The 15,946-nt window shown below is 44.9% G+C and overlaps 1 long non-coding RNA gene across 1 annotated transcript; it reads right to left on the bottom strand.

The window, feature by feature from the left end:
* Positions 1-6,798: 6,798 nt before the first annotated feature.
* On the bottom strand, positions 6,799-9,556 carry LOC143818213 (uncharacterized). Its single transcript, XR_013224386.1, has 3 exons — positions 9,425-9,556; positions 8,186-8,277; positions 6,799-7,042 (listed from the first exon to the last, which is right to left on the bottom strand). It is a non-coding gene; the product is annotated as an uncharacterized LOC143818213 (long non-coding RNA).
* Positions 9,557-15,946: the final 6,390 nt, after the last annotated feature.

Below are 15,946 nucleotides of genomic sequence, written 5' to 3'. Positions count from 1 at the left end.
TGCACGTAAATACAAGCCGGAAGTGACACCACCAGCCCCTTATGATTCCCCAAGACCAGCGGTCATCGCCCCAATCTCCCTGTGTGCCAAATGTCTGCGGACCATCACTCCGAGGAGAACCGTGAGTACCCAGACCCCTATCCAGGGTGCAGACGCCCTTTATGTGGTGGCGGGAGGAGGGCAGTACTCACGGAGGCCACCCCCAGACTTGGAAGGATAAACCTCGATACCATGAATATGTATATAGTTACTGTTCTCCTGTTTTGCTGCTAAACCCGTTCAGGGTTAACTTTTAAAGGGATTCCTTTGTTGACCCGGGATCCCTATTGTTTTGTTTATTTTTCTGAGTTTTTGCACAAGTTTCCAGAACTGCCGCAATCATGAACAGTGCATGATACAAACTTTTTGTAAATAGTTTGCACCTTATTAAAGGTGCTCCCTACTGGTTTTACTTCAAAAAGGACTCTTTGTGAAGATACCACACTGGAACCTTCGCTGAGTACGGACTGGTAGCTTGAGAAGATATGCTACCTCATAGAGACTTGGTCCCCTCTTAAAGGGGATGTTCATGTGTTGCACTTAAGAGAATAGTATTGCTTTAAGACTAAGAGATAGCAATAATGTTTTGATAAAGAGAACGTGATGATAATGTTTGTGTGAGAAAGTTATATCTATCCAACTAGTTAATTGTAAAGAAATGCTGATGATGTTCCCTGAAAGAAAGTGAAAGCTAGAAGAAGGATGCAGTGGGCCCGTAGGGGTAGCCGTAGTGTCCAGCATACATGTCAGTAAGAAAAATAATGAGAAGGTTTAATGTTCTATAGAAAATGTTTGATAATGTTGATAGATAACGAGGACAGAAGGTGAACCCTGAGTCCTCCTAGGAGTCATGTAGAGATGGCTCGGTGCTCTTAAACTGAAAGTAATGTTATGTTCTATACTGTGTATAGTAGTTGAAAAGACAGAAGGCTCGGGCTGAAAGGAGCGGTCCTGTAAGAAAGGAGAGGCAGTAGGTCTGGTGCCGTTAGGACAGGCGGTCCTGCAGATTTAAAGAAGGAGAATGTAAAAGTTAAATTGCCTTATAATGTGATTATAAGAAGGTCTTTAGCGGATTCAGAGTGTACATCCTTAAAGGCGATGTTAAGTTATTGTTCAAAAGTTTGTACTAGTAGAATACCCGGTTGGGTAAGAAAAGTTATTTATAGCATGTTGCTATGATATTTAACTAAGTTTGTAACGTTCAAGTGTCCTCACCTCCCATAAAGGGAAGCTCTGTTTAAATATACTTATTGTTATTGCACTCAACAAAACTGTATGTCTTTTTGCTAACTTGTATTGTTATTTTCTTCTCAGTCCCGGAGTACTGTGTTTAACCAGGGGGGAGTGCAGCGCCCCAGAGTCCTGGTCGTTGCAGTACTGTGGCTCCGCCGCTAAGGGGAGCTATGGTACGTCTGATGGCACTGAAGGAGTTCATCTGATCAGGTATCACAGACACCAATACATTTCACAGTCGGGCCTCCAGGGGGAGCTAAGGGTTCTATTCACTAGGCCACTCCCCACCATTGTGGGTAAACTGGGGGTCAGGCAGGAAGTTAGATGAGAAAGCTGACTGGGTTGGAACCAGGCAACACCTTGTGGCAGAGGGTGTTGTGGGGGAAGACTCAGTAGGGTCTCTGTCAGGGGTGGGATCCTGACAGAGGCTTGGCAACTTGAGCGAACGTAACGGGACCGTGCCTGCTCAGGATAGCGGCGGTGCCCAAGGAAGGATCAGAAGCGAGATAGATTGTGCTGAGTGAGAAACGAGATCGAAGCAATAAGGAGAATACCAGTAGGGGTCGTGCTGTAAGACCGAGGCAACATCCTACTGAGGCGCACTACCGGTGGCCGGAACGCCGAGGGAGTATTACAATATTCAGCTTCAAGCGATACTCTAAACAGCGGCAGGACAGTCAGTCTAAGGCGGGCTGTCTCACTTAAATCACCTATGCAGTCTTGGGGGGCAACTTGTGGAGAGGGGCGACTCTAGGGTCCCGGAAGAGCTCCGAGCCTACCCGTCAAACGGGTGCCGTCCCAACCGTAACATCAGGGAGGGACGGAGGATTAGCAGAACATCATCTAATCGAGTTGTGAGGGAACTTAAGAAACAGACACAACAGTTGTGGGGACTTTCCGTAAGCACAGCAGGGAAGGACCGCAACACATAGCGCTAGAAGGAAGGCACAGATTTCCACCTGTCAAGAGAACTCTGGTGCCATTGGACCGGCCGGACTTGCGCAGCCTGGTTATCCGGATTCCGGACTGAGGACCCAGAGATCTTCAGTAAAGAGGTAAAGAGACTACAAACTTGGTGTCCTCGTTATTTACTGCACTGCACCACTAATATCATCTATCCATTACATCATTCACTGTGCGCCCCTCGGCAGGGTCACGGACCGGGGCCTAGCCACCGTGACAACCCTGGAGCAGAGACTCACAGGCCCGGTACCGGGTACCCCTCGGCCCTGCGGCGGTGGGGGCGCTGCATTAGCACAGCTGAAAACAGTTTGGCTGATTAGAGAACCTATAAACCTGACCTTCCTTTGAGCTAGTTGAGAATCTGGAGCATTCTGGACATTTGTTGGTTCCAATAAACTCTCAAAATGGCCAGAAAAAAAGAACTTTCATGTGAAACTCGACAGTCTATTCTCGTTCTTAGAAATGAAGGCTATTCCATGCGAGAAATTGCCAAGAAACTGAAGATTTCTTACAACAGTGTGTATTACTCCCTTCAGACGAGAGCACAAACAGGCTCTAATCAGAGAAGAAAGAGAAGTGGGAGGCCCCGCTGCACAACTGAGCAACAAGACAAGTACATTAGAGTCTGTAGTTTCAGAAATCGTCACCTCACAGGTCCTCAACTGGCAGCTTCATTAAATAGTACACGCAAAACGCCAGTGTCAATGTCTACAGTGAAGAGGCAACTCCGGGATGCTAGCCTTCAGGGCAGAGTGGCAAAGAAAAAGCCATATCTGAGACTGGCTAATAAAAGGAAAAGATTAATATGGGCAAAAAAACACAAATATTGGACAGAGGAAGATTGGAAAAAAGTGTTATGGACAGACAAATCCAAGTTTGAGGTGTTTAGATCACACAGAACAACATTTGTGAGACGCAGAACAACTGAAAAGATGCTGGAAGAGTGTCTGACGCCATCTGTCAAGCATGGTGGAGGTAATGTGATGGTCTTGGGTTGCTTTGGTGCTGGTAAAGTGGGAGATTTGTACAAGGTAAAAGGGATATTCAATAAGGAAGGCTATCACTCCATTTTGCAGCGCCATGCCATACCCTGTGGACAGAGCTTGATTGGAGCCAATTTCATCCTACAGCAGGACAATAACCCAAAGCACACCTCCAAATTATGCAAGAACTATTCAGGGAAGAAGCAGGCAGCTGGTATTCTATCTGTAATGGAATGGCCAGCGCAGTCACCAGATCTCAACCCCATTAAGCTGTTGTGGGAGCAGCTTGGTAAGCAAAAAGTGCCTATCAAGCCAAACCAACTTGTGTGAGGGGCTTCTGGAAGCATGGGGTGAAATTTCTCCAGATTACCACAGCAAATTAACTGCTAAAATGCCAAAGGTCTGCAATGCTGTAATTACTGCAAATAGAGCATTCTTTGACAAAAGCAAAGTTTGAATGAGAAAATTATTATTTCAAATAAAAATCTTTTTTTCAAACCTTGTCAATGTCTGGATTAGATTTTAAATTCATTTGGCAACTCATTTGATTAATAAAAGTATGAGTTTTCATGGAAAACACAAAATTGTCTGAGTGACCCCAAACTTTTGAATGGTAGTGTACATAGATGAACACTAAGTACTTGTTGCAGAAGCTGGACGAGGAGGTGATTTCCTGAACAAAATGGTTTTCAATGGTAAGGGATGGACGTTAAGACAACTTCCAGAAAAAAAAACATTTGGGCTGCATTTACATAGCGTTGCTGTCATCCGTAGGACTTGCAAAGTCGAAGGAAATCTAGCCCTTGTTCAATTTTAGAAGAGTCAGCCTGTCTGCATTTTCCATTGACAGGCGTGTGTGCCTATCTATTTTGATTGCACTAACTAAAATCCTGCTCAGACAACACACTCACGGCAGGGCATGGCAGCACCTCCAAGGCGTACAAGGAGAGGTTGGGCCAAGTGTGCAGCTTGGACAACCAATAGTTAAAGGGCATTGAAGAATCAGCAAGGTATGGTCTTGCTGGTATGGTCACTTAAGTAGTCCTTCACGATCTTGGTCAACTTTTCCCTCCTCGTCATAGTTACACCCACAGATAGCCCTTGCCGATGGGACGGTGTCATGAAAATGGTGTTTGTGGCCCTCTTCGGTAATCCTTGTGGGCGAAAAGAGCCTGTACTTCTGCCATTAGTGTTGTCTGAGGGTAATCTTTTGTGCAAGTCTTCCACTACTGCCCTCTGGCATACATGAACTGAAAATGACACATCTGCTTAAGACATTAGAGAAGCAAATTTCTCCTTGTACCGTGGGTCAAGAAAGGTGCACAGCCAGTATTTAATGTTGTCCAACACGAGGGTGTTGAGAAAGACACCTGAACATGAACTCTGCCATATGTGACAGACTACAAAGACTTAAGCGTTCAGTGTCCTCACCAAGAAGAACACTAACCATCATCTCCTCCTCAGACGCATAGCCGCCTCCTCCTCCTCCTCCTCCTCCTCCTCCTCTTCAGGCCATCCATGCTGGACAGACATGTAGCAGGGATTGGGAGTCCCCTATGTAGCGCAGAGCAAAAAATCCTGTTCCTCCTCCTCCTCCTGTTTTGTTATCAACAAAACAGATGAGCTCCAGCAGAGTGTGCTGCTGCTTTGCCAAGGCAGAGCTGCAGATTTCCCAGCTTGGGAGTGATGAGGAGGCTAGTTCCACTGTGGATGAGGAGGAGAGACAGGAAGTTGAATATGAAGAGACTGAAACCCTGATTGAATTTGGACCCGCTTGGGTGGGTAAGATGTGTGATGTCCCAGCCTCTGACTCTGTCCCAGACTCCACCAGGTTAACCCAGTGTGCCGGGAAATGTATCATTCCTGTCCACAAGAACTTGTCCACGTGTGTGTGTTTAGGTTGACCTTCCCTGTGACTGCATTGGCCAGAGTACAGCTGATATTGTGTAACACTTGCTTATGTAACGCAGGGACAGCACACCGTGAAAAATAGTGACAGCTGGGAATCGAGTACCGAGGGGCTGCCACCGCCAAGAGGTCGCGGAAAGACTCAGTTCCCACAAGTCGAAACAACAACATTTCCAGGGGTAGCAATCTGGCAATGTCGGTGTTTAGCGTTTGGACCTGTGGGTGGCTGGATATTTATGGTGGGACAATGAAGTGGACATGGTTGATGACTGTTGTGTGTGTACAACCGCTGGTTGAGTTCTACCTCTGGGCAAACCACTACATCTTCTTGCCTGTTTTCTTGCTACGGATCTATTCCTCTCTGCATTGCTGTGCTCACTAGGCATGCTACCATGCCAGTTTGGATCAGTAACCTCATCATCAACCATGTCATCGTCCAATTCCTCATTCCGATCTTCCTACTGAGTTGCTATTTGAGGCTGACCTGATGACAACTGTGCCACATGATTATCCTCCACCTCTTCAGACATGAATTGTCATTCCCCATCGTGGCTTTCTCCTGTCTGTGGGTACTCAACTGTTTGGGCATCACTGCATTTCAGCTCCTTATGACCCTCTTTAATGATGCACGTTGAGAGGCCTGACAAATTACAAGGGAACGTGAACTATTCCTCAGAGTGGCCAGAGTTGGGGTCATATGTGTCACGCTGAGGCAGGTGGAAGGAAGTTAGTGAACCCACAGGACCACAGAGTACCCTGTGGAAGCTGAACCCTTGGAACCAGCCACACAAAGACATAAGGTGAATGCAAGACTTTTATTTGGAACTGCAACCAGGAAAACCCACAGGGAGGACCCTGTTATGGACTGGTAATTTAGGAGCGACATGAGACTAGCTCTGGGCAGGTGGTAACTATACAGACTGCACTCCCTGAACTTAACACAACACTAGCAGTAGCCGTGGAATGTTCCTGTCACTCCCTGGACATCTCGTCACAGCCGGAGAACTAGCTACCCCTAAAGGTAGAAACAGGAAAGCTATCTTGCCTCAGAGAAAATCCCCAAAGGATAGGATAGCCCCCCACAAATATTGGCTGTGAGAGGAGAAGGAAATGACATACGTAGTATGAAACAAGATTTTAGCAAAGGAGGCCAATTCTAGCTAGATAGACAGTAAGGAAAGAAACACTGTGCGGTCAGTAATAAAAACTAGAAAAAGTCCACCGCAGAGATATGCAAAAATCTCCACACCTGACTAAAGGTGTGGAGGGCAAAATCTGCAGCCCAGAGCTTCCAGCTTAGCTAAACAGATACATACTGATAAGCTGGACAAATGAACAAAACATAAATGTGCTCAACAATAAGTCCACAACAAGTGGACTGCAAAAGGACAAGCAAGGACTTAACTTTGCTGAACGGGTCAGAGAGTCAGGGAAATCCAAGAGCCGTGCCTCCAGGCAAGAACAATTGGCAACTGGCATTGATTGAGGGATAAAGCCAGACTAAAATAGCCGAGCAGAAAGAAGATCAGTGGAAGCAGCTGCTCATACTAAATCCAAGAAGCAGCTATACCACTCAAAACCACAGGAGGGAGCCCAAGAGCAGAATTCACAAAAGTGCTACTTACAACCACCGGAGGGAGCCCAAGAGTGGAATTCACAACAGGACCCCCCCCGGACCAAGACATCGTATACCTCCAAGGGAGCAATGGCAAGCGAACCCCTATACAGGGATTGTCCCGAGACAGTCAAGGAGGCTCGAGTGAGACAGTTCCAAGACCAGAGGGTCAGACCCAAATGGGATGGAGACACACCAAGGTAGGAAGTGAGAGGTCCAGGAAACTGGAGGAGAGGTACCGGGAGGTCCGGAGAATACTGCCAGAATCCAAAGACGGATGGTGAATGGGCAGGAAAAGAAACTAGGAAAAAAACACAGAGTGTAAATGCACAGAGCAAATAAGACAGCACTAGCAAGCGCAGGACCGAGACTTGGGGACAGCAATTTGGAAACAAGACACAAAATTGCCCAGGCACTTCCAATAGTAAGTGAGGCCCTTAAATACTCACAGATCTCTCAGCGATTGGCTGGGAGGACACTTCAGGAAAAAGGGTGTGCTGGCCCATTAAATGCTCTGTCAGCAGCGCACATGCACCCTATGTTCGCTCCCCTCCCATCAGGAAGCGAGGGAGTGGAGAAGACATGCCGAGCAGATGCCACTGCCGGAAGGAGCGCCACGCGAGCGTGGACAGGGTGAGAAGGATTGCAGGGACCAGGGGAATGCCCACGAACAAGCGTGACCTGATCTCTCTGCACTTTGGAGACGGGACCCGTCAGCTGAAGTATTACAATATGTCTCCTGGGACTCTTGATGGTGGGAGGAAGAAGGACCAGGTTGTGTATTCAGAGGCCCAGCCTCTTGGCTACTGAGACTGGACCTTGTGGAAGACTTTGTGGTGCTGCTTGTCAACACACTGGAGCCTTTGCTGCCATCCAACCCATGACATCCTCGCACTTATCTGGGTTCGTTAGTGGTGTAGCACGCTGACCAAATTTTGACAGAAACCTAGAATGAAATGCAGATTCCTTTGGATCTGTAACATGGCCTTGGTGGGCACCACCACAGCCACGTCCCTTAACGTTACGCTTTCTCATCTTGAATGCATTATGCTTATGAAACCAGTGAATTTGTACATAAGACTTTTGTATCTGGCAATGTGTGGCTATTTTTTGGAGATTGCAGATTGATTATACACAGCAACAGCAGACTGACGTAAATTACAGGTAAATAGTCACATTTGCATATGTCTGCAGCAGAGGCGTAGCTAGGGTTTTGGCTCAGGGGGGGCGAAGCTTCTGAGTGAGCCCCTAACCAGGTAACCTTCATTACAATTCGGTGATGCGCCCTAATAGTGGAGGAGAACCTCAGCAGATGACCGCGCTGTTACTGAAAATAATCTCTATACAAAGACCAATATGGATATTACCGCCATATGGTCAGTGGTAGATACCAGCCCTACAGAACATATAAGAGATCACAGCACAGTTACAGATAATGACTTACCGCTGATATCCTTTCTGATGGAATCGTTCATTTTTCCTGTCTTTTCCATCTGGCCCAGACCGACATGACAACTTCTTCCACCCAGGACTCGTCTGCAGAGAATACAACAAAGACGCATTTCACTTCTCACATTCCATCCCCATCACCATCTATTGCCAACCTGCACAAACTCCTCATCCTGCTGATACCCCAATACTGAGCCGCTGCTGCCGTATGTGACCCTATTACTGCCCCTGATACCCCAATACTGAGCCGCTGCTGCCATATGTGTCCGTATTACTGCACCTGATACCCCAATACTGAGCCGCTGCTGCCGTATATGTCCCTATTACTGCACCTGATATCCTAATACTGAGCCGCTGCTGCCGTATGTGTCCCTATTACTGCCCCTGATACCCCAATACTGAGCTGCTGCTGCCGTATGTGACCCTATTACTGCTCCTGATACCCCAATACTGAGCCGCTGCTGCCGTATGTGTCCCTATTACTTCACCTGATACCCCAATACTGTGCCGCTGCTGCCATATGTGTCCATATTACTGCACCTGATACCCCAATACTGAGCCGCTGCTGCCGTATGTGTCCCTATTACTGCACCTGATACCCAAATACTGAGCCGCTGCTGCTGTATGTGTCCCTATTACTGCACCTGCTGTGTGATTCTCTGTGCCCTCTAAACTCTAAAGCAACCCTCTAGAATATAGTAATGCCGGGTGCAAGTGCCCTAGAAAACAGTGTCCATATTTTGTCCCCTAGAAAGTAATAATGCCCTTTGTGTGTGACCCTTTGATGGTCACAGTAACTTGAATTCCCCTATAAGAATAAGTGCCCACATTACATTTAATAAAGTCCCGAGTCTCAGTCCTGTACAGCTCCCATATACAGTATGATGCCCCCTCACTGTATATACTGACCCCTTAATATCCCCCAAACTGGCTCCAACACTGTATGATGGCCCCGTCGCTGTAATCTCCACACTGAATGATGGCCCCTTAGATAGTCTCCATATAGCATAGTACACCAGATAGTCCTCAATATGGTATAATACATTCCCCATAGGCCTCCATATACTGTAGTATCATGCACTCCCTATAGGCAGACTCTATAGTATAATGCACTTCACATAGGAAGACTATATAGTATAATGCAGCTCCCCATAGGCAGCCTCTATAAGGAAGGCTGTAAATGTGTCCCCAATCCCCTCCGCAAGGCATAAAAATGACCTCTCATTATACTCACCAACGGCGCTCACAAAGGCATAGCTGGTCTTGACTTAAGATCGCCATCCTCCATTACTGCTTCATCTGGATGACACATCCTACGTCATCCACACACTGTCACCCATCGAGCTCCTGTGCAGGCGCACTTCTCTCTGAGCTGCTGAAAGCAGAGCCAAGTACTGTAGTGCATATGCACTGGGAAAGGCCAAAGGGCGCTGATGACCTGGAAATAAACCGGCGCATGCGCACTACAATACTTTGCTCTGACTTCAGCAGGGCAAAGAGAAGTGCGCCTGCATGGGAGTGCGATAGAGGACACTGAATGCATGATGTAGGACGCATCTTCCACACAAAGAGGGACAGCGATCACAGGAAGAGGGTCGGCGCCGGATCAAGACTAGTGACGCCCGGACTGCGCCATCCGTGAGTATAATAAAAGCTCTTTTTTGTGCCTTGCATAGAGGATTGGGGACATAGAGAGCATTCTAGAACACTATGTGAGGGCGTACAGATGCTGGCCGGACCTTATATGGTGACAGGCTCCCACATGTAAAAGCTGTCTTGCAAGATTCCAGCCACTCGCAAACTTAAGAAAATAATCTTTCTCCTTCTCATAAGCTAATCCGCAGTAAATAAATTATGTGCCGAGACACTTATTGATCACGTCAGTTTTCAGTGTCTGTCCAGATCGCAGGATAAACAAGACATACAAGGTTAAGAACCTTAATTGCTTTATATACTGTGCCTGTATGTATGTATTCAAGGCAACAGATCAGACATATTAAATAGCAAATGACATGTGCCAAGATCCTCATCATGCTGTGTGGAGAGTGTCCTCTGGTCCTGGGGGCTGCTCCTCAGGCTCCTCCCAGTCAGATGCAGACATCATGTGTAGACAGTGAGCTCAGGTCACAGTCAGAGGCAGAGTCCCCCTGCGTCCCCGGCTGCTGCTGCTGCTGGAGCTGATCACTTCTCTGCAGCACAGGAGCTTTGAAGCAGAGCGGCTCAGCTGGGATTGGGTGAGTGGTGAGTGACCTCCCTTCCCCCTCTCCTCCACAGACTGCAGAAGAGCGATCACATGACTCACTCCCTGCACTCTGATTGGAGGCCTTCTCTTCCTTCTCTCTGCTGACTCCCTGTGAGCGTTTGTACCGCGCATGTTACTTTAGCTACATACACAGTACAAACGCAGGGGAAATTAAAGATAAACATTGCCCGGAGGCAGGGGCCCCTAATGCCGGCCCTGACAGTAGCGTAGCTCCGGGTGGGCCCCCTCAGAGCACAGGGCCCGGGGCGTCCGCCCCCTCTGCCCCCCTGATAGCTACGCTACTGCTCTGCAGGCTTTCCGCCAGTGGCACAACTGCTAGATAAAGATACGCTATTTTTTAAATAGAATTTTTTTTTTCGATCACCTTGCTGACACACTCCAGATGTGGAGTAATGAAGATTATTGCCCCTGGTAAATTGTCGTGTAAGATTATCTCTACCCAGATTGCACTAGTCGGACAACTGCTGAATAAAGATACGCTATTTTTTAAGCCAATAGAAAATTATGATTTTTTTTCAGTCGCCTTTCTGAAACACTCCAAATGCAGGGTAATGAAGATTATTGCCTCTGCTAAATTGTTATGTAAGGTTATCTCTACCCAGATTGCGCCAGTCGCACAACTGCTAGATAAAGATACACTATTTTTTTACAAATGCAGTATATTTTTGGGGGGATTTTTTTACATTGACTTTATGAGGCATGCCAACAGCAGACTCAGAGAAATTAATGGTAAATTGTGACATTTTTGTAGCTCAAGAGTTTTTGCGCCAGTCGCACAACTGCTAGACAAATATTAGGTATTTAAGCAATAGACGAGGAATATTATTTAGCAATTAGATTTTAAAATGGATGTTATTATATGCTGGCACTGTGAGTAGTATTATTTTGCGTTAAAAAAAAATGATAGGCTGCTACACAGGAATATTATGGAGCTCCCAAAAGATGGTTTTGTATATGCTGTTACTGCCTAATATTATTTCCCTCTACAAGTAGCTGATTTTTACATTTTGGTAATGTACGAAACCCTTCCTATTTCACCCTAATCCCACAGTATGTTCATAATGCTAGGAGACGTCAGACACCGGCAACAGCAGAACGATGCAGGAGCGATCCAGTGACGTACTTATCGTTCTCGCTGGTTGTTCGCTCCGGTTCGCTCCATGAAGAAACATCGCTGGTATCGTTGCTTTTGCTGTCAAACACGACGATACACGCCGATCTGACGACCAAATAAAGTTCTGGACTTCTAGCTCCGACCAGCGATATCACAGCGGGATCCAGATCGCTGCTGCGTGTCAAACACAACGAGATGGCTATCCAGGACGCTGCAACGTCACGGATCGCTATCGTTATCGTTGGAAAGTTGTTTAGTGTGAAGGTACCTTAACGCTCACTCTAACTTTCTATCACTGTCCCTATGCTCCTTTCACTCTCCCTATGCTGAAACTACAATCTCCCTAAGCCGTTTCTGGCTGCAATGTGCGCAAGATGGCGCCGGCAGCCTTTAAATATCCCCTATGATGCTGGAAGGCCAGCCAATCACAATTATGCCACCCCAAAGACGGCGCCAGCATTACTCTGATTGACAAGCCAGCCCAGCATGTTCATTGGCTGCAAATAAAGCGCCAAACATGCTGGGTGGGTCACTCGAATATACCGAGGTGAATACCTAATTAATCGTCGAGTAACGAATAGCTCAAATGCCGTACTGTTCGTGCGAGTAGCGAATAGTGCCGAATGTATTCGCTCATCACTAGAAACTATAACTGGTCTTGTAAATTATAAATAACTAATGCTGTAAAAAAAAAAAAGAAAAGTGAATCGCACACGGATGACAATGAGTTTTCTCAATGAAATGTTGACAATTAATTATACGTTCATCTAAACCAGGCCATAGCAAGATAGATTAAGATGCTAGATTCACCTTAAAGGGAACCTGTCACCAGTTAATTGCTATATAATCTGAGAGCAGCATAACATAGGGCAAGAAAGCCTGATTCCAGCTGATCACTTACTGGGGTGCTTGGTGCCGTTTTTATAGAATTCCTTTTTATTCTGATGTAGATGTAGCAGAGCAAAGTCTTCTGTGCTGTATATAACCCCACTCCCCTGATTGGCAGCTTCCAGTGTACACTGTGCATTGTCACCAAGCTGCTAGTCAGTGGTGGGGTCGGGGTTATACTAATTAGCTGGACTGCCTGACACATGAAATGTAGTCCTGTAGTGTTAATCTCTTGCTGATAAACTAATTAATTATATTGAAATTACAGCACACCTCCTAATAAGTGGCATATCCCTGTAATTAGGATAAATATATCTAATTTTATTTCATAATGGCTGGAAATAGTGGATGGAGGCAAATTTGCAATCATCAGCCTGGAAGTTGCGCATGGGATGTGCTTGGACGTTCCAACATGACAACGATCCAAAACACAAGGCCAAGTTGACCGGTCATTGGTTACAGCAGAACAAAGTGAAGGTTCTAGAGTGGCCATCTCAGTCTCCTGACCTCAATATCATTGAGCCACCCTGGGGAGATCACAAGCGCGCAGTTCATGCTAGACAGCCCAGGAATTTACAGGAACTGGAGGTTTATTGCCAAGAAGAGTGGGCAGCTTTACCATCTGAAAAAATAAAGAACCTCATCCACAGCTACCACAAAAGACTTCAAGCTGTCATTGATGTTAGAGGGGGCAATACATGGTATTAAGAAATGGGGTATATGAACTTCTGATCAGGGTCATTTGGATGTTTTGAGTTGTCATTATGATTTAAAAAGAGAAAACACAGTAGTTTGACAATAAATGGCTTCACCCAACCACAAGTAGAGAAAAAGTTTTGGTATTATCATTATTGATAAGCGATTGTACTCGTTGCTCGGGTTTTCCCGAGCACGCTCGGGTGGTCTCCAAGTATTTGTAACTGCTCGGAGATTTAGCTTTTGTTGACGCAGCTGCATGATTTACCGGTGTTAGCCAGCCTGAATACATGTGGGGGTTGCCTGGTTGCTAGGGAATCCCCACATGTATTCAAACTGTCTATCAGCTGTAAATCGTGCAGCTGAGGTGACGAAAACTAAATCTCCGAGCACTAACAAATACTCGGAGATCACCTGAGCGTGCTCCGGAAAACCCGAGCAACGAGTATACTCGCTCATCACCATCATTCATATTCTCTGAAAAAAGGCCAAGAAAGCAAAAATTCTGCCGGGATATGTAAACTTTTGAGCACAACTGTATGCATTAAGCCCCAACAATGATGTGGTGCTAAACTTACTAATCAGAAAATGAGTTTTGGATGCCAGCAAGTTGCAGGAGGTTTGCTGGGCTCTTGTCCAGCAGATGTGTGCTACCAAAGTGGCCTCTGGACCAGGGTCCTGTGAACCATTTTGTTAAACTCCTAATTGTAAGCAGTTATAAACTGGAAACTCTTTCTCTTGTCTATTCACTTTTTGGGGGGCTGCACAGGCACTTTGCTAACACTGGCACTGTCAAAAGTGGGAGCTTTATATGGTAGTTAGTTGGTGTAAATATTCCACCTTGTTGAACCTAAAAAGGGAAGAATACAGACAGTGTCGGACTGGTGTGCCAAGTGCCCACCAGTAACACTGACTTTGGGGGGCTCACTTTTCACCTGCATACAAATTACAATAACCTCATTCACAAATATACCTATATTTCTATATGATAATAAACTGGGTAGTTTGGTTAGTGAATGATGAGATGCTGCTTTTTTCTGTACAGAGTGAATCAAGTGAATTATGCCAAGTACTTCCCATACAGTGGGGTTGGGGGCCCAGACCAGACAGGGGCCCATCAAAGGATTCCCCTGTTCCCCTATGAGCCAGTCTGAGCCTGTATACAGACCATAGCAACTAGTGATTTTTTTTATTTTTTTCTGCAATTGTAGTTGTTTCCATACAAATGTAAAAAATAACTTGTATCAAAGTTAAATTTAAGCAGTAATACTTTCACCTGCTAGTACAATTAGTGAGTAATTGAGATGATTAAAGATTGTATAAGTGCACATTCGGGATGTGGTCATGAAATCATGTCACCCAGCCTGTCCCACTTTTGCGGTACTGCATTGTAGAACAGAAGGTTATATCTTTTTGGTTTTGTTTGCAATATATAATGCACAGTTAGCAAATTTTATGAAAGTATCAGCTTCGAAACACCCACTCAACATAGGTGTCATTTTATTTAAAGAAATTAGAGAACTAGTGTTATATATTCAAATTTTGGTGAGTTATCCATTTACAGTCAGCTCCTGACTGTATATACTCAATTTCATCATACGTTCAAAATTATGGCAAAAAAAAGCCATACAGGCCAGTACATATGGCTGATAGTATACAGTCATTAACGCAAAAACTACAGGAATTATTACAAAAAACTATGATAAAAGATCAATCTTCTTTAAAGTATATACAGTTACTAAATAGTATAAAAACCTTTAAAGCATTTAAAAAGCAGTTCTTTCATCCTTAATAAGCACACTTATCACCATAATATTAACCCCTTCATGACCGTGGGATTTTCCGTTTTTCCGTATTCGTTTTTCACTCCCCTCCTTCCCAGAGCCATAACTTTTTTATTTTTCCGTCAATTTGGCCATGTGAGGGCTTATTTTTTGTGGGACGAGTTGTACTTTTGAACAACATCATTGCTTTTACCATGTTGTGTACTAGAAAACGGGAAAAAAATTCCAAGTGAGGTGAAATTGCAAAAAAAGTGCAATCCCACACTTGTTTTTTGCTTGGCTTTTTTGCTAGGTTCACTAAATGCTAAAACTGACCTGCCATTATGATTCTCCAGGTCATTACGAGTTCATAGACACCTAACATGACTAGGTTATTTTTTACCTAAGTGGTGAAAAAAAATTCCAAACTTTGCTAAAAAAAAAAAAAAAAAAAAAAAAAAATTTGCGCCATTTTCCGATACTCGTAGCGTCTCCATTTTTCATGATCTGGGGTCGGTTGAGGGCTTATTTTTTGCGTGCCTAGCTGGTGTTTTTAATGATACCATTTTGGTGCAGATATGTTCTTTTGATCGCCCGTTATTGCATTTTAATGCAATGTCGCGGCGACCAAAAAAACGTAATTCTGGCGTTTTGGATTTTTTTCTCCTTACGCCGTTTAGCGATCAGGTTAATGCTTTTTTTTATTGATAGATCGGGCGATTCTGAACTCGGCGATACCAAATATGTGTAGGTTTGATTTTTTTTTTATTGATTTATTTTGATTGGGGTGAAAGGGGGGTGATTTAAACTTTTTTTTTTTTTTTTTTTTTTTTTTCACATTTTTTTACTTTTTTTTTTACTTTTGTCATGCTTCATTAGCCTCCATGGGAGGCTAGAAGCAGGCACAACTCCATCGCCTCTGCTACATAACAGCGATCATCAGACATCTAATGGATTTATGTGCTCAAATGTTTGTTAAAACATATATACAGTTTATATATATATATATATATATATATATATATATATATA

This window comes from Ranitomeya variabilis, chromosome 1, assembly GCF_051348905.1.
Source record: "Ranitomeya variabilis isolate aRanVar5 chromosome 1, aRanVar5.hap1, whole genome shotgun sequence".
NCBI classification, from domain to species: Eukaryota; Metazoa; Chordata; class Amphibia; order Anura; family Dendrobatidae; genus Ranitomeya; species Ranitomeya variabilis.
The sequence above is the reverse complement of the archived record's forward strand: the minus strand, read 5'-3'. Positions and strand labels throughout refer to the sequence as shown.